Source organism: Aedes aegypti, chromosome 3 (assembly GCF_002204515.2).
Source record: "Aedes aegypti strain LVP_AGWG chromosome 3, AaegL5.0 Primary Assembly, whole genome shotgun sequence".
NCBI classification, from domain to species: domain Eukaryota; kingdom Metazoa; phylum Arthropoda; class Insecta; order Diptera; family Culicidae; genus Aedes; species Aedes aegypti.
This window is the reverse complement of record NC_035109.1, coordinates 220,688,697-220,712,888: the sequence shown is the minus strand read 5'-3', so window position 1 is coordinate 220,712,888 and position 24,192 is coordinate 220,688,697. Positions and strand designations below refer to the sequence as shown.

Sequence of the window (24,192 nt, the reverse complement as noted above, 5' to 3'; positions counted from 1 at the left end):
TTCTTCCGAGGTTGAGCTATCACCCATCGAGGCCACCTTCAACCGAAGGTTCCGCCATTCCCTCCAATGGTCTAGGACAGACCAAGCTACACAGCAAAAATTTATGAATATTAAGCAGCACGCAATTTGGATATCGACGGAAAATTGTGGCATGCAATTGAAAATTACAAGCGTTATCCAGCTTAAGCAAATATGATATTATATTCCTAAGCATGTTAACAAATAATCGTTTATCATGGTCTAATCGCTTATCAAAGTGAATCCTGTGACCCAATGATCCTCCCCATTAACAACCATCCCTCCCAGTAACCTTTGTGGAGATGCAGAGGAAAACACGGTCTTCAAATAGCAAAGGTTACACACTAACATTCCTTCCCTCAATCCCACCTGACTGCAAGGACGTGGCCGGCGCCGTTATTGACCATGTATAAATAGAGGCACTGAATTATGCACACTGAAGAAGATTATGGCCAATCCCAGCCGAACTTCTAGTTGATTCTTTGTGCATCTTCACTGCCTTTGATTAATCACGGAATAGCAACCATTGATATGTGTAGTCAGTCTAAGCTAAGCTAAGCTAAGCTAAATTTCATTTTTATATTTTTTGATTTGGATGAAATTTTGCACATGCTTTCTTTATGCCCAAAAATGCCTTTTTGCATCATCAGTTCGCCATTTTGACTCTAGCCTTACGTTTGAGAAGGGCCTAAGAAAAAAATCCTTAATAATTTTCAAAAAATTATAACTAAGAAACGTTTGTCCGATCAGTTTGGTGTCTTCCGCAAAGTTTTAGGTTATTGTTGGGACTATCTGGAAAAAAATGTACACTGTAAAAATAAATGTCGTATTTTTTATATTTCGACTTAAGCTTAAAATCCATTTTCTCAACGTATTTTTATTTTTATTTTTTATTTTTTATATGTTAAAGTAGACAAAAAATGAAGACTTTTGCACAGTGGGTCAAGATATAGAAATCATGGACAAAAAAGTTATGATTTTTTGAAAATGGTCATAATAAACTTTTTAAATGTTTTTCAACTCGATTTTATGAAAATACGCAAAATTTACAACAAAAAAGGAATACAGGAAAATCAGGCTAACTTTTACAGTTTTAAAGACACAGCGATTTTAATACAAAATTATGATATAATTTTCAATTTTCGGTCATTTTCGAATGTTTTTCGAGGCTCATAAGCCTAGAAATATGTTGATTGTCTGAAAGAGCAGATAATTTTTGACTAAAATGTTTGAAAAAATATTGATTTGGTAATTTTTCATGGTATGAGGCGAAATAACAAATGTGCCCTGTAAAAATGATTTATTTATTTATTTAACGAAACACAACTTCAGCATTCAACATTGTGATATTTTGATATTTAATTATCAAGAAAATATGGAACAAAATGTTAAAAGTTAAAAAATAACAAAATAACGAATATAAAGCAATCAATACTTGAAATGCATTTATATCGATTTAAGATAATTAAATATTTACGTTCGAAACCAAAAGCTTTATGAGTAGAGGAGTAACGTGCCCAGTTGTCTCACACAAATATACCTGATGTTTCATAAAGTACAGCACGTTGGTATATTTTTGTGGTCGAACAGAAACGTGCCAAATAGTTGATTCAAGTACCCATGTTGGTATAAAAAAGAGCTGATGCAGCAAAGACACAAGCAAGTGATAATCAAGTGAAAAGTAAAAGATAGCTTAGAACAATGAAGTATAAAATGAACACCATCAACAAAGCTTGTGTAAATGTGTTTTCAATCAAGTGTTCAAAAAGTTACCAAAATCTCACGGAAAGTAATATTGCCAAATTAGTTGAACTAGGATTTGCAGATGAAAATCAGCTTAATAAACAATTTAAAATTTGCGATTCGTGTCGTTTACAATCGGCCAAAAGAACAGCATTATCAAGCAGTGATGACTTATCAAGTAGTGAAGAGAAAGAGGAAACAATAGAAGCATCAGCATCAGCAACTTCAATACAGTCAACGGATTCCTATATGAATATTCCTAGTCAGGAGTCATTGGAAGCAACGTCAGCAACCTCAATAGAATCAACGAACTCCAACTTGAAGGTTTCTAGTAAGAAGACATTAGAAGCAACGTTAGCAACATCGATTGAGACAACGGATTCCAACGTCCCTGAATACATCCAAAAAGTGAATATCGATATTTTCAATGAGTCAATATCAAGTTTACTTGTAGCGCCGATCGATAAGACAAAAATTAGTTCTACTAAATATGTCACGAAAAAATATCACGAGATAGTCAACAGCATTAGACAAAACATCTTTGCGCTAAATAAGGAAGCTAAATTGGATGAAAATAGAACCGGCGAATTATATGAAATATTTGAGCAGCTCAAAGAAAAGTTTACAAGTGAAGGGACTACAAGAGCAGAGCAATTTCAACTCTTAACTGTATTGCCTAAATCATGGACAGCCGAGACAATTAAGAACACATTTGATACAACTTTATACATGGCAACGGAAGCAAAACAATTACTGAATAAAAACGTATCAAAATAGGACGCTCCATCATTGTATAAGAACATGAAATAAAATGCTTTCAGAAAAAAAATATTCTTTATATTATCAACTTGAAAAACATCCAAAAACAACCAAAAGTTGTGAATTTTCAGTAAATTTAATTTTAAAATCGCTGTATCTCGGAAATGGTAGCAATTAGCAAATTTTTCCCATGTACCTTTTTTGTTGCAAATTTTGCGTACTTTCATAAAATCGGGTCGAAAAGCATTCAAAAAGTTTATTTAGACCATATTGAAAAAGCAACCTTTTTTTAAAAAATCATAACTTTTTTATCCATGATTTCTCCATCTTGACCCACTGTGCAAAAGACTACATTTTTGTCTTCTTTCACATATAAAAAAATTTAAAAAAAAAAACAAAAAAACGACTTTTGAGAAAATGGATTTTTAAGCTTTTTTTTTCGAAATATAAAAAATTACAACATATTTTTTACAGTGTATATTTTTTTTCCAGATAGTTCCAACAATAACCTAAAACTTTGCGAAAGACACCAAACCAATCAGACAAATAGTTTCAGAGTTTTATTTTTTTGAAAATTGTTAAGGCTTTTTTCTTAGGCCCTTCTTAAAAGTAACGCTAGGGTAAAGATGGCGAACCGATGATGCAAATAGGCATTTTTGGGTATAAAGAAAGCATATGCCAAATTTCAGCTAAATCAAAAAATACAAAAGTAAACCGATATTCGAATTCAAATGGAACCGCTCCTGCGAGCTTTCTTTGCAAAAAGTTTTTCGCATTTAAAAAAAAAAGTTTTTCGCAATTAATTTTCGCATTCGTATATCGTGTGGCAGGTACGATGATACACTATGCCCAGGGAAGTAAAGGATATTTCCATTATGAAAAGATCCTCGACCGACCGGGAATCGAACCCAGACACCTTCAGCATGGCTTTGCTTCCTAGCCGTGGAATCTAACCACTCGGCTAAGGAAGGACTACCGCCAGATGCTAGTTGGACCCTAAGCAAAGAATTATCTTAAAGGTGAATTAGTACAATCCATAACTTTATTCCTTCGACAAATATACTATCCCGAGTTGTATATATTTGATGTAGAGAAATCAACATAACTAATATTTGTAAACTTGCTTTGGTCTGCTGCTATAAAGGTACAAGTTTTAACGCTCGTTTATCCACAACTGTTGCACTTCGCCATGGTAGGTACCTGTGGGATGTCCCGCCAATGCATGCATCGTTCTATAATCCTACTGCTGGCCATCGGCCACATGGTGCTGTTCGAACTTTGTACGGAAAGGTTTCAGAACAATACTGTTTCTCACTGCAAAACTGCTGTATCAGGCCAAGATAAATAAATGGGCAATAAATAACAAAAATACCTCTTCTCGTTCGAAAATCCCTTGCCAGCCTGGTTGGGAATTTGTTTATGGGACTATTAAAGCACTCGCTGTGTACACGTACATACATGCCCATATCTAAGCTCGCGCGAATTATCTGAAATACCAGCATCAAGGCGCTATTAATGTTAATTTATGGCTCAATACGAAAACCGCGGACGATTGGCATGTTTGGATTAGTAATGCGGAGGGGCAGTGCGTAGGGTTCCGTTTGACTGCGTTTCGTTCGTATCTGCTGAGCTTTTATGCGGTTGAGTTATGACACCCGACACTTGTGTGAACTTCATGTCAGGTGGATTAAGTATAATTCCATGAAAGGAGATACCAATGGTTGCCAGAATGATGTATGATAAATATTGATATCAGCGCGATAATGGCGTTGAATCGAATGCTCGATTGGAATTGTTGGTGAGATGATAGATGATTTTTGCGTGATTTTGATGCATCAAACGAGAATTGCTGAGCCTTGTAGTTGTTTGCAATGAGTGTATTCAAGATAATCAACAGCCATGTAAGTGACCAATAGAACGTTATCAAAAATGTTACGGAAAATGTCTATTAAAATTGTTTAAAAAGACTACCAATATACATGAGTAGGTTTTGTATTTGATGTGATCAATTGCTTTGGGCAGAACCAAACATATGGAGGCGCGTGGTTGCCCTTCGTTATGATACACGCATAGGACAAGGTGATGTATTTTTTTTTCTGACTGATCAGAATCACTTCGTTGTGCTTGAAGGTGTTTTGAGATAAATAAGTTTCCACAATGAGGATTATATTAACTTACATGCTACGCTGTTCACGTTCATATTTTTTTCTTTTCGTATGATTGCTGAGTACCGCAGATTGGAAAGCAAAAAGGATTGAATAAATGATAAGCTTAAATATACAAGACTGAACACTAGCTAGCTTTAATAAGCAAACACGATAAAGTTCGTAAAGGTGGAAAATCGGTAATCGCATGAAATACATTGCAGATGGTGGATAAGTTTGCTTCCATCGAATCATTGACGGCGTCTGATAACAAAATCTATAGATAAATTTGGGATTTAGAAGGCCTGGCACCAGTAAAAAAATGTGTCGAAATGAAAACAAAACAACACGTTTAATTGGATTGGATTGGCATTGGATTTAGATTGAATATTTTAAGGTTGACTTCCCGGTCGTATATTCTGATACAAGTGATTGAGCATCTAACAGAAATCGCTGATAATGAAAATTCTGTATTGCAGAAAATTATGCACCACGATAGTTACAACTTTTCCTTAACTGTTGCTTTCCATCATAATGACTAACGCTTCGTAGGACGAGAATTGCATAAGTGAACGATAGTGGTTGTAACCATAGCACATGGCACATTCAACACGTGATTAATAGCCAGGGCAAACTCGTTAGTCGACGGCTGCAGAGTTCACGTTTCATTGCTTTATTACTGCAAACGTTGTAAAATATAAAGTTTCAGGTCAGCACGGTTAGGTCATGTATACTTCCAGTGCAGAAACATTTTCAGAGTTTTCTTCTTGTTGTTGGTATAACATCCCCAATGGGACAAAGCCTACTTTCCTGCTCAATGTTATACACAACCTATTCTACGATTACACAACGTTTTACTTGTATCAAGGATTAAATTATGCGTCTTCAGTAAATTTGGCTGATGTGGCTCTTAAAAACGTACCGTAATACGGGGTATCTTTGCTAATGCGGATAACTTTGATAGTGCGTTACAATTCTGTTAATTGGTTAGGCAAAAGGAATGCAAAACTAAAAAATAGTAGTATGACACTTCATGTAAGAGCTGTTTTCATTCATGATAACATGGGAGGCTTTATATACGAATATTAAAAAATTGATAAGATTTTAGCATTTTCGAAACTATTACAAACAATCTGTTCTACGATCAATATTTTGTGTAGTTTTGAATAGTTGGTCACTTATCTTTGGTGGTGGGAAATATAGGTTCAATGCATAAAAGCATAGCGAAAACGACATTAAATTTTACCCTTTTGGGAAAACACGATTTCAGCGACTCCCTATGTATTATAAAAACCTATATAGCCGTGAAATTTAATATGTCTTCACTTCGCGAGATCGCTTAGCAGCTTCTATTCTCACCGGCCAAATTAGAGAAAAAAAAAAAAAAGGAACCGAGAAAAAACGTGACAGCAAAAGCAAAACCAACCGTCCGCGATCACAGCCTGCTGCAATACTTCCACAGCATGATCTGCGATACTTCCACAGCATGATCTTCCTGATGGGTATAATTCACAATCATGCGATTCAGTTAACAAAATGAGCATTTTTCGATACTCTACCAAGGGAATTCCGGAAACAATCGGCAACAAAGTTACAAATTTTCCTTCCTAAAAAAAACAAAAGGTATTCCTTATGCTAAAATTAAATTGTTTTCAATCCCTGCCTAAATCAAATTCAAACCTCAGCAGCATACGAAATAAGCCCTCGTCTAAATCCACAGCGAAAGCGTTCCCACTCTCTGATTCATATCCAATGCAGATTAAAGACAGTTCGAGTTGGCGGTTTTCGATACCGAAACTGAACGGATGTAAAGCATGATCACTAAAACAATAGCCTCGCGAATCGATTGTAGGATGAAAGGTTCAAAATCCAGATTGAACGTGCTCTTTGTGTCTCACCACCGCGGAGTAAGGTTGGCAAATAGTGAAAATAAAAGTGTCCAAGTTAGAACCAGTAGTGGGAGGCAAATATAAGCCCCATTGAATTAAATAGTGACTGGAAAAGTGAAAACACTAGTGAAGTTAACAGTGTGAACAGAAAGTGTGTTGCTTGGTGCTCTAAACCAATACAGGGCTTAAGGCCCCTTCCTTAACCACGTTTTGTGGATAACAGATTTTCCTTCAAACGAAGGTCTAACCCCCAGGACCAGTCTAAGGCCGTAGTGTATCGCAACCCGTGACGCCCCGTGTGAAAATCGTTAGTAGTGACGTGAGGCGAACGTCATTGCGTCATCAATTCTGTGAACGGACCCTCGCCCGTGACAGTTAAACGGAATAAGCCTATGCATGCTATAAAACGTTTGACTTTTACTGTGCGCCCTGTTTTCAAGTTGCCCAAGGCGGCTCCAGTTCTCTAAGGGGTCCTATTATGCTCACATTGTGGAGAAAATTACACAGGGTAGGTGAGGAAGGGCTGGCGGTTTTGTTTATAAACATCTGAGACAGGTAGTCGAGGGATTGACTACTGATTGGTTGGAGAAACAGTGTTGTCAAGAATTGTTGTAATCTGGTCGCCCCTGCTTCTTGTGTGCTCTACTACTTTCTATCTTTTTTGACAATTTCGTCCGCACTGATGGCAGTACAGTTGCTTTAAGTTTCAGCATCATCCAGGCAAGGCAGTAATGTTTGTAAACAAAACGGCCAGCAAGTTAAAGATGGCCTCCTAGCCGCTTTCGCCAAATGATAACACCTCACTCTGGCTACAGAGTAAACTGCACACACCTTGAAGTTGCCCGTGGGAGAAAGCGAGACAGTACCAACACACGGCGAACAGTAATGAGAACAAAAGAATTTATGGCATGTACAGAGGTTCATAGCCACTAGTCCGACTCCCCACGGCGAACGGAATCCAACAACGATCGTAACGGGGTCACGAAGGTTACGTTCGGCACTGAGAAGCACCACTTGCCTATCGTAAGGGGCAACCACGTGTCACAGGAAGCACGACTACCACGTGCCGCTGGCATAGAGATTGCAGAAAATGGGCAGTAGCATATGCAGTACCGTAAAACGGGGTAACTTTGATAATGCGGGTAACTTTGATAGTGCGAGATCCCCAACATAGTAAACGAAATATCGAAGTTTCTGTCAATCAGTTAAGGAAAACGAATGCAAAAGTAAAGAGTATTGGTATAACACTTTATGTCAAAGCTATTTTCGTTGAAATCAAGTGCATTTGAGGATTTTTATGCAAATATTAAAAATTTACAAGATTTTAGCATTTTTGCAACGCTTACAAACAATCTGTTCTACGACCACTATTTGTTAAAGTCATAATGAGTTCGTCACTTACCCATGACAGCCTAGTTATAGTAGAACATGAATACGGTCTCAAATCTCTTAGGGAAAACCATTTTTACAAACTGGGACCATTTTTGTAATCTAAGTCAGAAATTTCCATATAGCGTTAAACGCCTAGAGGTATGCAATGCCCTATAAATGTTCCGTGATTCATTCAATCTTGTTCGATTTATACTCCATTATCAAAGTTACCCCAAAACAGAAAACCGACTTTCGATTATATGAAAAATTATATATCCATTCAGAATAAATCTTTTGGCAATCTATCAAGTGCAATCGATAGCTAGGATGTCAGTACTTGTTTTAAAAATATGAAATATTATTCTTTGATACAGAATGCATAAATATTGAAGTTTTCTTCGAAAAAACTATCAAAGTTACCCCGTTTTACGGTAGTACAAAAGGGCAAATAGCAGGAAAACCGAAAAATTGTAAATCGCAAACTAACACTAGATCCTAAAAACGCATCGATGGAATAAGGCAGAGTAGGTATTGCATAATAGTTGCACGAATAAAAATCTCGAAAAATGTTAAACAACCGTTTCAGTACCATTGTGCAGATTTGATGAAAAAGTGGTCGTACAAAGGGAATTTTTAATCCAGTTTTACTCCGGGTTCGACGTAGAATAGGATCTGGATTTGAAAAACCTTTAAAGGAAACCGGTACACACTGCATTGTTGAAGTTAGCTCCTGCGTTCAGAAGTCTCGGTTTTGGATTGGAGATCTAAGACAAGGACTCGCCCTGAGGTCTCAGTCGGGTACGGGATTTTGAGATAGACATGCTCCTTTGCGGTAAGTCTCTGCACTTGCCTGGCACATAAGCGAAGGCTGTTTCGCTTCTTCCTTTTTCCACCCTCCCAACTCCCGTTACAGACCGTTATCGTAACGGACATTACCGTTCATCTTCGTGGCACGAGCCTCGACGACTCGCCTACGCAAAGGGCAATCCCAAAAGTTTGATTTGTGAGGGCCCCCGAAATTCGAGCATATGAATTTTGTGGTATCATCCTTCACTGGACAGACGTCCTTAGCGTGAAAGAACCTCCGCAAATCATGCATTTAGCATCCATGCGGCAATGTTTTGTTCCATGACCCCACTTTTGGTACCGATGGCACAAAGTGGGGTTCAGAAAAATTTCTCTAGGTTACATGGGAAACACACGGGCATAGAAGATAAGCTTTTTTCTAAAGCTTCAATATTGTTTTAATTACTTTTGTTTAAGTGAACTAAATAATATTCTTGAGAAAGACTTTTCCACAGAATGCCAGATTGAGTTCTCTTTTTCATAATGCATGCTTGGGATTGGGAAAAATCAAGTAAATAATTTATTCCAATTTTCATCTCTTCAGGTGACGTATAGTCTAGTATGGGACAAAATTAATATTGTTGAGTGTAGTATTACTGGCCAAATCAATACAACCCTAGATAGGTAGGATTCGATGTTTTTTTGTAGAGTCTCTCCAGTATCATTTGTCCTTATCACTCTGAGTTTCAATGTATTGTACCCCAATAACGACATTACTCGACCCCGAAGATACGATCGACTAGACTTAGCTAAGGAAAACGAATAAATAATAAATCAATTGGCTCTTGACCACCTCACGTTACTGTCGTATTATTAAAGTCCGCGCGCTTCATTTCAGTGAAGTCCGAGTGTCCCGAGTTCCTCCGTTTTCCGTGGCCACAGTCTACGCCGCGTGTGCAGCTATTGCGAAGGGTTGAACATATAAAAGTGGTCCTTCGAACCGGATTTGACCGGTGGATCTGTGTCGGACATTTGAGGCAGTTTGGTGAAGTGACCACAGAAAAAGTGGAATTCGGACGGGAGTGCATGGGCATTGTGTGATTGTGAAATGGACGCTGGACATTGTGCGCCTTTTGTGTGGAAGTGAACAATTAAACAATTGAAAAATCGAACGTTCCATAAAAAATTGAACTGGTTGGATGCATGTGTGCTTGCGGAAAGAGTGAAAAATCAACGTACAGAGATTGGGAAAACGTGCTGTGAAGGTCAGAAGCCTGCGGTGTTGTGCGCAATTGAAAATTCCAGCTGGATCGCCGCGTGGTTTGATCGCTGATGCATGTATGCCTTTCATGCCTTTCAGGTCGGTCCCCTAAGTGGAATTGGTAAGGTTAGAAATCAGGTAAGATCGTGCAAGTGGGTGCGTTGTTTCCGGGAGTAAAGTAGCCAACGATGGCCGCCGAGAAAAGGATTCTCTTGTCTTCATATTCTCGCATGATGGACAGTATTGAGTCCCGTGCCAGCAAATTGCTCATTTTCGTGCGTTCTTTCGATTCCGAGAAGCAAGACAAGTCTCTTCTCGAAGACAAGCTACAGTCGGTTGATGAAATGCGTTCCTTTTTTCATGAGACAGAAATGAAGTTGTACGGATTGTTGAAAGAAGACGAGGTAGAAGATTGGCAAATGACCAGTGAAAGGGTAGAAGACATGCTCGACGAGATCCGCCATCTTATCCGTAGCCAGTTTCGTGATTTAGATCCCCCGAAACCCGTTTCTGCTCAAATTTCTGGGACCTCGGCTCCGGTTTCCCACCCCAAACTGCCAGATATACCCCTACCCAGGTTCAACGGTCAACTCGAAGATTGGATCAGTTTCAAAAGCCAGTTCAATGCCCTTGTGAAGCGTCGTGAAGGTCTTTCAGAAAGCGAAAAATTGTTCTGCCTCAAAGCCGCTATTCAAGATGGTGCTGCGCGCCATGTTCAATCGTCCGAAGATTCCTTTGCGTCCCTTTGGAAGGCTCTTTGTTCGGAATTCGAGAACAAAAGGATCTTGGTGGACAAACACATTGCTCAGTTGTTCCATGTGAAGCCCATTCCTCGCGAATCTGGCTCAGCCTTGCGTAGCCTACTTAATGACGTCACTCGCAATATTCGAGCTTTAGCCAACCTCGAATTGAAACTACAGCCACTTTCGGAACAATTTTTGATCCATTTAGTCTGTACGCGTCTCGATCCCCGCACACGAAAGGATTTCGAGCTTCAGTTGACCGATAATACCCTGCCATCTTGGGAAAAATTGTTGGATTTTCTGCAGTCTCGCTGTCGCTGTTTGGAGAATATCGAACAAGACGGAAAAGATTCCCACGTAGTGCGAACTTTTCCTGAAAAATCAAACTCTCAAAAACCAACTTTCACTAACGTCACCTGCTTTGTCTGCAAGGGTACACATTTTTTGAATCGATGCGACCAATTTTTGAATCTGTCTCCATATGATCGTTTTGCCAAAATCAAGAGCATAGGTCTCTGCTTGAACTGTTTCAGCAATAAGCACTACGTGCATGAGTGCAAGGGCAGCTCGTGTCGTAAATGTGGCCGTCGACACCACACATTACTTCACGAATCCGATTCAAACTCGTTGACCACAGTAAATGATTTGCGCCAACCATCTGAACCAACACAGAGATCTACTGCCCCGATTACATCGTCGATCAACTCTTTGATCGGCTCTGTCTCTTCGTCGACTACACGATCATGTCAATATGTTCTCTACACAGCAGTCGGGCTGATAGAAGATGCTCATGGAAACTCCATCGAATGCCGAATTTTGCTTGACTGTGGGTCGATGCACAACCTGATCGCAGCACGACTTGTCAATGTGTTGAAGCTACCGAAATCTAAAGCGAATGTTAATATTCTCGGGATCACAGGGTCAGCACAATTGATCAGAGACAAGGTCAGAGCAACGATTCGCTCCACCTTAACTGATTCCTCGTTCAATTTGGAATTTTTGGTCATGAAAAAGGTCACAACTGATCTACCAATGAAATCGTTTCAGATAGATACCGATCGGATTCCAGCAGATGTGGCACTAGCAGATCCTTCGTTCAATCGATCGCGACGAATCGATATGCTGCTGGGAATTCAAGTGTTCAATGAATTGTTCACTGGTCAATCGTTCTCGTTGACAGACGATCAAACGTTCTGGTGCAAGAAGACCATTTTTGGATGGGTGGTTGGTGGTGCAGTAAGCGAGCAGGAAGCAGAGCAACCTTCCTCGAACATTTGTGCAGTCGTGACCAATGAAGCATTATGCGAGCAGATGAGCAAGTTCTGGGAAACAGAAGCCATCCCCGAACCACGAAAGATGACCGAAGATGAACAAGCTGCAGAACGAAGCTTCCAAGAGACATGTCGGAGGCTTCCAGATGGACGATACGAAGTTGGACTGCCACTCAAGAAGAGCATCGATGAGTTGGGCGAAAGCGAGACGATGGCACTGCGCAGATTCGTTCAAGTTGAGCGGAGATTGATACACAACCCGAATGTATACGAACAGTATCGAGCATTTATGGCAGATTACCATGATCAAGGGCATATGGTCAAGACGAATCAGAAGATCGACGGTGCGTATTTCATGCCCCATCACGCGGTGTTCAACCCGGCGAGCACCACAACGAAGACGAGGGTCGTTTTTGATGCGTCAGCCACGACCACGACAGGAACATCACTGAACGATCACCTCTTTGTCGGTCCCGTAGTACAGCGAAAGTTGGCAGATACCGTACTGAGATTCAGAATTCCAAAAATTGCGTTCACTGCTGACATTACCCAGATGTTTCGGCAGATCGTCGTACGGCCACAAGATCGCAAATGGCAACAGATTTTTTGGCGTTCTCATCCAGACGATTTTTTGGAAGTGTACCAGTTGGCAACAGTCACCTACGGCACGGCATGTGCATCATTTCTGGCGACGCGTGTACTGAAACAACTATGTGAAGACGAGATCGAGCGTTTCCCCTTGGCATCGAAGGCGGGAACTGAGGACTACTATATGGACGATCTTTTGAGCGGAGCGGACACAATAGAAGAAGCAGTGGCGATGCAAGCAGAATTCGTCGAAATGATGGCGTCCGGAGGATTTGTGTTGCACAAATGGGCCTCCAATCACCCGGCGTTGTTGCAATCCGTTCCCAATTCCGACAACGAACAAATCGCATTCTTCGAGGATGAGAAAACCACTCGAGCTTTAGGGTTGACCTGGCAACCCAAAAACGACGTTTTTCTGAAAAAGCTTCACGAGATCCAATTCCAAACCGGCCAGCCTACAAAACGATCTGTGTATTCGGACATCGCAAAATTGTACGACCCTCTAGGCTTGCTGGGTCCGTTGATATTTGCTGCAAAAGTGAAACTGCAAAAACTGTGGCATCTGGAATTAGACTGGGATGAAACCTTGAGCACCGACGAAGCCGAATCTTGGGAATGTTTTCGCAACCAAATCATCCAAATGGGCGAAATCTCAATTCCCCGCTGTGTTCTACCGTACAAATCACCAACGCAAATTGAACTACATGGCTTTTGCGATGCGTCCGACCTGGGCTACGGCGCATGTGCTTATATTCGATCGGTGGATTGGACTGAAGATTGTTCGATACTTTTGCTCACTTCTAAGTCTCGAATCGCACCCCTTAAGAACGCAAAACTGACTACCGCACGTCTAGAACTATGCGGTGCGCTTGTACTTGCACGATTGATTTCTAACATAACGCAAAACCTGAGCCTTACCTTTTCCAGAATCACCCTCTGGTCCGATTCCACGACCGCTTTAGCTTGGATAAGGACCGACCCAAGCAGACTGAAAACCTTCGTCTCCAACCGTGTTATCGACATCCAAAATCTGACTCCTAATATGGAATGGAGGTACCGTAAAACGGGGTAACTTTGATAATGCGGGTAACTTTGATAGTGCGAGACCCACAACATATTAAACGAAATAACGAAGTTTCTGTTAATCAGCTAAGCAAAACAAATGCAAAAGTAAAGAGTATTAGTATGACACTTTATGTCAAAGCTATTTTCATTGGAATCAAGTGCATTTGAGGCTTTTTATACGAATATTAAAAATTGACACAATTTTAGCATTTTCGAAACGCTTACAAACAATCTGTTCTACGATCACTATTTAATGTAGTTTTGAATAGTTGGCCACTTATCTTTGACAGCCTAGTTATCATAGAACTTGAATACGGTCTCAAATCTCTTAGCGAATAGCATTTTCACAAACTGGGACCATTTTTGTAATCTAAGTCAGAAATTTCCATATAACGTTAAACGCCTAGAGGTATGCAATGCCCTACAAATGTTCGTTATTCATTCAATTTTGTTCGATTCATACTCCATTATCAAAGTTACCCCAAAACAGAAAACCAACTTTCGATTTTTTTTTTTTTTACTTATCTCGTTTATTTGGTGGGCTCGGGCGCCATAGGGCATAACAGAGCCGAAATCATTCAATCTTTTACATTTATTTTTTTTTTACATATTATATTTTGTAATTACTTTAAAACTATGTTAGTTTGGGTAACCGAAGTACTCGCGGTTGATTCGAGGTTAGGGATTACATTTGAACAATAGGAAAGGAAAGGATTTCTTAGGGTTTCTGTTGTACTTTTATAGTGATACTTAAACTACTTAGACTACTAGCTTGATAAGGTTCGATGGGACAGGTTGTCCAGAACTGTAACGAAACTAAAAAACGTATTAAACGGGGGAGACAGCGACAAGACGAGGACAATTTGAACGGGAAAACGATAGACAGGGGGACGAACGACAATCAAACTCTGACATCAATACGTTTCAAAAACATATAGATCGCATTCATGTATTCTAAATCAAGGCTCGCCAACACTTCCCTAACAGGTTTCTGTTGTTTTCCTCGGACCCGGAGTGTTTCAGTCAGTTCAGATCTGATGCCACGGTGCTCATCGCATCTCCATACGACATGTTCAATATCCTGGTAAGCCTCGCCGCAAACACAGAGATTGCTTTCCGAGAGCCCAATACGGTAGGTATGCGCGTTTAACGAATAGTGATTGGACATAAGCCGACACATAACACGAATGAAATCACGACTCATGTCCAATCCCTTAAACCATGGATTTTTCGACACCTGTGGAAATATGGAGTGCAGCCATCTACCCATTTCTCCGTCTCTCCATTTCTGTTGCCAGCTGATCAAGGTCTCTTGACGGGCCAATGCAAAAAATTCATCGAAGGTGATTTGACGCTCGTAAACATCACCTTCTATTGCGCCCACCTTAGCCAGAGAGTCCGCTTTCTCATTGCCCGGAATGGAGCAATGAGAAGGGACCCAAGCCAGGGTAATAGTATATGAGCGATTTGACAAAGCACTCAATGCTTGGCGTATTCCATTCAGGAAGTACGCTGAGTGCTTTACCGGTTTCATTGACCGGACAGCCTCCAGAGAACTTAGACTGTCGGTAAAAATGAAGAAATGCTCGGGTGGAAGAGAACTGATGTACTCTAAGGTGTAATGTATAGCTGCTAGTTCAGCAACATATACAGAACATGGCTTTTGAAGCATGAAGGAGGCGCTATGGGAAATGTTGTAAACACCGAAACCAGTGATATCGTCCATTTTTGATCCATCAGTGAAGAACTGTCGGTCCTCGCTGACATGCCCGAATTTACTTGCAAACATGGGAGGGATAAACTTTGAACGTAAATGATCTGGTATTCCATGGATCTCTTGCTTCATGGACAGATCGAAAACTACAGAGGAACGGTCGAAGTCAGGGAAGTCACCTCGAGTGGTATTAACCGAAGATGGACTGACCTCCAGCGTCATGTACCAGTAGTACACACTCATGAAACGAGTTTGAGGGTTATGTTCAAGCAGCTTTTCGTAGTTTTCAATAACCAATGGATTGAGAACCTCACAACGGATGAGGAACCTGAGTGTTAACTCCGCGAAACGATCTGTCAGGGGCTGTACTCCTGCAAGTACCTCTAAAACTCATTGTGTGAGTCGAGTTCATGCAGCCTAGCGCGATGCGAAGACAGCGGTACTGAATCCGCTGTATCTTCAGCATATGTGTTTTCGCCGCGGATTGAAAGCAAAAGCTACCGTACTCTAAGACCGACAAGATGGTTGTTTGGTACAGCTTGATCAGATCTTCCGGATGGGCTCCCCACCATGTTCCGGTTATAGTTCGCATGAAGTTGATTCTTTTTTGGCATTTCTGTGTCAGATACACAATGTGCTTCCCCCAGGTGCATTTGGAGTCGAACCAGACCCCGAGATATTTAGAAGACATGCTATGAGAGATTGTCTTACCCATGAGTGTAAGTGGAAACTTAGCAGGTTTGTGTGTTTTAGAAAAGACAACCATCTCAGTTTTCTCCGGAGAGAATTCGATACCCAGCTTTAAGGCCCAAGTAGACAAATTGTCTAGAGTATCCTGTAAAGGTCCTTGCAGCTCGGCTGCGGTTGGTCCTGTGACAGAAACAACACAGTCGTCTGCAAGCTGTCTTAACGAACAATTTTCCATGAGACAACCATCGATGTCCCTCACGTAAAAATTATAAAGCAGGGGACTCAGACATGAGCCCTGGGGGAGACCCATGTAGCTTATTCGTGAAACTGTCAAGTCGCCATGAGCAAAACTCATATGCTTCTCTGACAACAAATTGTACAAAAAATTATTCAAAATTGATGAAAGGCCACTTGCGTGGAGTTTGTCTGAAAGGACATCAACACAAACTGAGTCAAAAGCACCCTTAATATCCAAAAATACTGAACCCATCTGCTCTTTTTGAGCAAAGGCAAGCTGAATTTCTGAAGAAAGTAGCGCAAGACAGTCGTTCGTTCCTTTGCCTCTGCGAAAACCAAACTGCGTATCTGACAGCAAGCCACTCGATTCAACCCATTTATCCAGTCGAAAGAGAATCATCTTCTCTAACAACTTGCGAAGACATGACAACATTGCGATTGGACGGTACGAATTATGATCCGACGCTGGTTTCCCAGGTTTTTGGATAGCTATCACCCTCACCTGCCTCCAATCATCCGGAATAATGTTACACTCCAGAAACTGATTAAACAAGTTCAATAAGCGCCTCTTCGCGACGTCAGGGAGGTTCTTAAGCAAATTGAACTTTATTCGATCCATTCCTGGAGCGGAATTATTACATGAAAGGAGGGCAAGTGAGAATTCAACCATCGAAAACGGTCTATCCATGACATCCCTATCATCTGGAGGGGCTCGACGAACGCGATCTACTGGAACTGAATCCGGACAAACTTTCTTGGCGAAATCGATAATCCACCGCGGACTGCTCTCTCGATCTTCATTAATCGACGACGCGTTACGCATTCTTTTTCCGACGGTCCAAAGCGTTCTTAACGAGGTCTCGCGTGATAATCCTTCCACGAAATGGCGCCAATAACCACTTTTCTTCGCTTTGACCAAGTTTTTAAACTTACGTTCAAGGGAAGAATAGTGCTCATAGTTGTGAATTGTACCACGTTTCCGGAAAATTTTAAAAGCGGCGGATTTCTCGCGATAGAGTTCCGTACATTCGTCATCCCACCACGGATTGGGAGGTTTTTTACGAATCGACGGACCTAGCACAGGACGACGTTGTGCTTGAAGCGCGCTGTTGAGAATCAACTCGGATAAAAATCGATACTCTTCCAACGGAGGAAGAACTTGTACCGCATGTTCTCCATCAATGATTGTTTCAGCGTACTTTCCCCAGTCAATGTGTTTCGTGAGGTCGTATGCAAGATCAATGGATGAAGGCTGATGTGTTCCATTAGTAATTGACACTACGATCGGCAAGTGATCACTACCATGGGGATCCTGGATTACCCTCCATGAACAATCCAGTGATAGTGAGCTCGAACATATGGAGAGGTCTAAACGGCTATCCCTTGAACTTCCATCTTGCGCTGGAGGTGCAACTCGCGTAACTTCCCCAGTGTTTAGAATTGTCATATTGAAGTCGTCACAAAGGTCATATATCAACGTTGATCGGTGGTCGTCATACAGTTCCCCCCAGCCTGTTCCGTGGGAGTTGAAGTCCCCCATGAGCAACCGTGGCTCAGGCATAACTGAGCAGATGTGAGAAAGATCTCTGCGAGAGATCGCAGTTCTCGGCGGAAGATATATGGAGGCGACACTGAGGCTTTTGCCTCGGATAGTCACCTGACATGCAACGACTTCAATGCCTGTCATCGGTGGCAGATCGACTCGGTAGAACGAGTGATGCTTTTTGATCCCTAAAAGCACCCCTCCATACGAGTCGGGACGATCCAGGCGAATAATATTAAAATCATGGAAAGGAAGGGTCGCATCAGGTGTTAGCCATGTTTCTGACAACGCAAAAACATCGCACTGCAAATTACTAACTAAAAATTTAAAACTATCTAATTTAGGCATAATACTACGACAGTTCCAGTGTAGAACAGAAATCACATCTTCGACCTCGGTGGATAAGTTATCCATCAAAAGATATGATCGTTGCAAGGAGGGGCATTGTTGAAGCAAGTTGCTTCAAAAGAGGAGTCACACAAGGAAGAAGACCGTTAACAATGTTCTTCACTAGGTCGGAAGCATTGAAGAAATTGAGGATGATATCCACGATGCCAGAGAGCGTGAACATTGCAGCACCCTGAGATTGCTCCTGATGCTCCATATGTGGGCTTTCTGGCTGAGAAGTCTGAAAAGTTGGGACATCTGGGATTTTTGATGTGCCCGGTAGCGACGGAAAGTCTCTTTCCTCTTGGAGTTTGTATCCAGGAGGTGAATACTTGGAGACTTTCTCGGCAGGCTTAGAATTTTTCATGGTTGGTGGGTGGTCACTGCTAGACAGATTACGAGGCTTTTTTGTGGGTCTCTGGAGCCTCACACGCTTCCTCGTTGTACCCTTGAAAACGAAGGGAACCCCTTCACCAACCTCAGAGTCAGAGCCCTGATCATCAAGAGGCAGAGAAGAGTAGATGTTCCGAGAATCAGCAGACGGAGCAGCCTTTTTTAGTATCTCAGCGAAGCTTCGCCGAGAGCGCTGCACTAAAGACCGTCGCTGATGTTGCTGCCGGCGTACGTACGTCGGGCAGTTTTCGAGAGCATGTGGAGGCCCTTCATTGCAATAAACGCATTTTGGAGGCGCACTGCAGGCACCATCCACATGTCTCTCCCCGCAAGAAGCACAGCGGGGTTTATTGCAGCAATACTGGGCAGTGTGGCCCAGCTGCTTACAATTGGTGCAATTCATTACCTTCGGTACGTACAACCGAACAGGTAGTCGAAGTTTGCCGATTACGACGAAATCCGGCAAAGCAGATCCGGAGAAGGTCACACAGAAGGAGTCTGAATTAGAATACACCTTCTTCTCTCCCACCAGAGACACCGAGTGTAATTGCTTGCACTCCAGTATTGGGACTGCCGGAAGAGAAGGGTTTTTGAAACGACCACAACCCTGCATCAACTCTTCGCAGGTCATACTTCCTTCGGTGACAACTCCCGCGATCTCGACCCGATGGCTTGGCAGATAAACATGGTACTCTCGTGTAAAGAGCTCATAGGCCACAATCTCATTGGCCTGTTTACGGTCACTGACGGTGACGCGAAGCTTACCGGTACCTACTGTGTCAATGGAGACAACGGTAGAAAACCGCTTAGTCAGATCCTTACTGATCTGACTAGTATTCAACCGTTTGCCTTTGGGTCGGAAAAAAACAACATACGGCCCGCTAGAGTCGGGCGGGTAGGCCTTGAGGCGGGGGCACGTTGGAGATGGTACATTACTGGTGTCCATTTGAGATGCACCAGATTGAGGAGGCACACAAGTATTAGGCGCATAGTTTGTGTTCTGTTGGCTCAACACATTCGGATCCAACAGCAACGACTCTGTGAGGGGATACAATGTACCCCCGCCATCGTTACTTTCGCCCATTGCGGTAGCTCAACACCGCAAAGGGTACACAAATAAATTTAACTAACACTAATCGCAGGAATGATAATTGAACCAAATTGTAAAAGAGAAAAAAAAAAACAAGCACACACAAGGGAAAGGGAGAAGAAAAAAAAAAACTGCAAAAAATCTAATCAATTGAGACGGAGGAGGGGGGGAACAACGAAGGTTACTTATCTTTTTACTCTCTACGCAGGCGTCGTCGATGCGATGAGCGCTACTATGTTGAATGTATTGTTGTTGCTCTCTGCCTTTCTCTCTGCCAACAAACAACCACTGACGTCGACCAACGATACGAGCGCACGGCGCGGGGAACAGCCGCCGTCCACGCGGTACGCGCTGCTGGTATCGAACAAACCACTACAGGCGTCGATTACGATGCACGATCACTCACTAGGTCAAACACGTGGCGTGGTGAGCCGCAGTAAATGATGCACGGATGACGAAAACCACGTCGTCTCGCGTGGCTGATTCAGCACCAAAACTTGATTGGCCAAAAGAATACCGCTTCCAATCTGAACTTAGGCTTCTCACTGCACAGAAAATAACTTTGCACCTCGAAAAAAAAAACCACGATTGGGAAAAAAACCGAGAGAGAACCGGGAACAACGAGAACTGTCGACTGTCTCGCACGGTAGCTCGACAAAGAATGACAACTTTCGATTATATGAAAAATTATATATCCATTCATAATAAATCTTTTGGAAATCTATCGACTGCAATCGATAGCTAGGATCCCAGTACTTGTTTTAAAAATATAAATTATTATTCCTTGAAACAGCATGCATAAATATTCAAGTTTTCTTCGAAAAAACTATCAAAGTTACCCCGTTTTACGGTACGTCAACACCCACGACAACCCTGCTGATGTCCTCTCCCGAGGTCTAGTACCAAGTGAGATCAAAGACTGCGAACAATGGTGGACAGGACCACCGTTTCTACGCAAAAACGAGACCTTCTGGCCGTGCCGACCCCAAAACACACCCGCAGAGCAGCTCCCGGAAACGAAAAACATTGCACTAAGCCTCACAGTCACTGACCCCCCTGTACCGTTCCGGCTGTTCGAGACCGAAAGCGAGTTCCGGAAAATGCAACGAAAAATGGCATGGGTGCTACGATTCATCGACCGCGTTCGTAAGGGAAACAAGCGAGAGCATCGACATGGAGAGCTGACCGTTCCTGAACTCCAACAAGCAACAGTGGCGCTGACCAGCATTGCGCAGAGAGAGGCCTTCCCAGATGACATCAAACGCCTACAATCTGGAAAGGTAATTCATCCTAAAAGCAAACTAATCACCTATTCTGTGTTCTTAGAAGAGTCTCAGTTCAACGTTCTCCGAGTCGGTGGAAGAATCCGCCATGCAACTCTCCCCGTGGGTCAGAAACATCCCATGGTCCTTCCGTCTGGTCATCCGTTCACGCTGGCTTTGATCAGAGCATACCAAGTCGAGATGCTGCACGCCCCTCAGCAAATGCTGCTTGCAACACTACGACGACAATTTTGGGTTCTTCACGGTCGCAGCACGGTCCGACAAGTCATCCGAAAGTGCGTCACGTGCTTCAGAGCGAAACCAATTTCGATGCAGCAGAAAATGGGAGATCTACCGAAATCTCGTTTGGAAGGAGTCTATCCTTTTCTCAACACTGGTGTGGACTTTTGTGGGCCAATTTACATCCGTCAGCACAACAAGCGATCAACCGTCACCTACAAGGCATACGTAGCGGTATTTGTGTGTTTCGCTACCCGCGCCATACACCTAGAGCTGGTAGGAGATCTGACCGCAGACGCTTTCATCTCGGCCCTACATTTTTTTTACATTCGTATCCCGAAGAGGTAAATGTGCCAAAATGTTTTCGGATAACGGTCTTAATTTCGTCGGCAGTAAAAACAAGCTCAAGGAGATGTACGACATGTTCCGATCTCAGCAACTGAAGGGCAAACTAGATGACTTCTGCACCAAATCAGCGATCGAATGGCACCTAATTCCCCCCTCCGCCCCACACTTTGGAGGATTGTGGGAGGCCGGTGTGCGTTCTGCCAAATATCACTTGAAACGAATCACTGGAACAGCCAACATGAACTTCGAGGAGTACACTACCGTGCTCACCCGCATAGAAGCCCTGCTGAATTCTCGACCGATTACCGCATTAGCAGAAGACCCAAGTGACATCAGCCCGCTAACTCCTGGCCATTTTCTGGTGGGACGTCCGTTGACCGACATCGCCGAACCTGACCTGACCGACCGCAAGGAGACTACATTATCACGCTGGCAACGTCAATCACAGATGGTGCAACATTTCTGGGCTCGTTGGTCGAATGATTACATCACAACACTGCAGAACCGGAATAAATGGCACAACCCTTTCCCAGTGAAGCCTGGTCAGTTGGTGATCATCCGAGAAGACAATCAGCCACCGATGAGCTGGAAGCTAGGACGGATCGAGCTAGTATTCCCTGGTCCCGATGGATTGATACGAGTGGCCGATGTACGATCAAACGGCAAGCTGGTTCGGAGGCCGATTGCGAAACTGTGTCTACTGCCGGTCGACGACAACGATGTGCAGCCTGCCGATGACCTTCACGCAGATGCAAAAGATGGCGAATGACGAGATTGAAATCTGTTAATTTCAATGGGGGCAGCATGTTGAGTGTAGTATTACTGGCCAAATCAATACAACCCTAGATAGGTAGGATTCGATGTTTTTTTGTAGAGTCTCTCCAGTATCATTTGTCCTTATCACTCTGAGTTTCAATGTATTGTACCCCAATAACGACATTACTCGAACCCGAAGATACGATCGACTAGACTTAGCTAAGGAAAACGAATAAATAATAAATCAATTGGCTCTTGACCACCGCACGTTACTGTCGTATTATTAAAGTCCGCGCGCTTCATTTCAGTGAAGTCCGAGTGTCCCGAGTTCCTCCGTTTTCCGTGGCCACAGTCTACGCCGCGTGTGCAGCTATTGCGAAGTGTTGAACAAATATTCTTGCTCCAGACCACCTTTTGGATTGCATTTAAGTCCCATGATAACTGCGCAAAATTGCAGCTCGATCGGTGAAACTATATTTACGCGCCAGCCGTTCAAAGTTTGTATGCAATTTACTATGGGAAAACTTACTTTTGCAAAGAAAAATCGTCTGAAGTCGCCCATTGACCTCTATAAAAATCCTGAGCACAGACCTCGATAGGTATTTCTACGATGAAGAATATTGCCGAAGACCGCAAAACAATCCGACACTTGTGAAAAAAGTTATTCAATGAAAACCTATTAGCAATGTGACGTTTATTATAACCACGTTAACACGTAACATTAACACGATAAATTATTAACACGATAGGAATTATTCACACGATAAAGGAATAACAATAATCACAAAATTTGGCAAAATTTACGTATATATACTATAATAACTTTTTTCAAAGGCATCGACAATGTTGTTCACCATAAAAATACCTATTGAGATCTGTGTACAGGATTTTTATAGAGGACAAAGGGCGACCTCTGGCAATTTAGGAAATAGGAAATAGGAAATCTCATACAAACTTTGAACGGCTGGCGCGTAAATATAGTTTCACCGATCGAGCTGAAATTTTTAACAGTTGTTATGGGACCTAAATGCAATCCAAAAAGTGGACTGGAGCGAGAATCTCAATTTGTATATAACCGTGTCCCAGGCTAATAGTCACTTGAGAGACCATTCAAGACGACTTTAAACAAACGTTCATTTTTGTCACCATAAGTGAAAAAAATGTGCTTCATCTCTTCAAGATGTCTGAGAAGAAGTTCTCGATCTTTAAGAGTTTTCGGTAAAACGCGACAATCACCTTTCTTTGCGATACGGAAAGAAACCTTGATTCTCCTAATGGAGCTCCAGATCTCCTGTTAAATCCTCCAAATTCGGAACAACTGACTACGATAAGTAGCACATTTAGTTAAAAACCACTTTTTTCGAAAGAAATTGTGAGTTCAGAGATTCACCCTTCCTTTTGTTTGTAGTTGCAATCACGTTTAGCGAATAAACGAAAGAAGAATAGACCTTCCAAGAGGTTTTTTTAAAGAAGGATTACCATCGCTAGCTTTTACTAATGAGTCCAAGGCACGGGTCCAAACAAAGATGAAAAAGGGATCAATAGTAGAAAAAATACTACTGAATAGTTTTTTTAGCATTGAAAAGTACTGTTTTTGTAGCACTAAGAAGTACTGTTTTATTGCTACAGGTAATTTTAAAAACTCCCAAGAGCAGAGAGAATTTGTATACGCACATACGCATGAAGGTACGATGCGCACTGAAAAAAAATATAGTTGTACAACGATTGTTTTTTACCATTTACATTTTTTTCCTTTACAGATACGATATAAGGACAACTTTCCAGAAATGTCTATTCATAACGAGGTAAGTTGTTTTTGTGGTTTCCCAAAATGATAGTAATCTTGTATAATGCCAGACGGCCACACCACAATTCGAACTGCCGAAAAAGTGCC

At 42.1% G+C, this 24,192-nt stretch overlaps 1 protein-coding gene across 1 annotated transcript in view; it reads left to right on the top strand.

Annotated features, from left to right (window-relative positions):
• Positions 1 to 24,192, top strand: part of LOC5578188 (neuropeptide CCHamide-1 receptor) — a 196,955-nt gene that overhangs the window by 7,135 nt on the left and 165,628 nt on the right. The window contains exon 2 of the mRNA XM_021851237.1: positions 24,059 to 24,103. The gene's annotated coding sequence lies outside the window, so the exon portion shown is untranslated. The remainder of the gene's footprint in view (positions 1 to 24,058; positions 24,104 to 24,192) is intronic.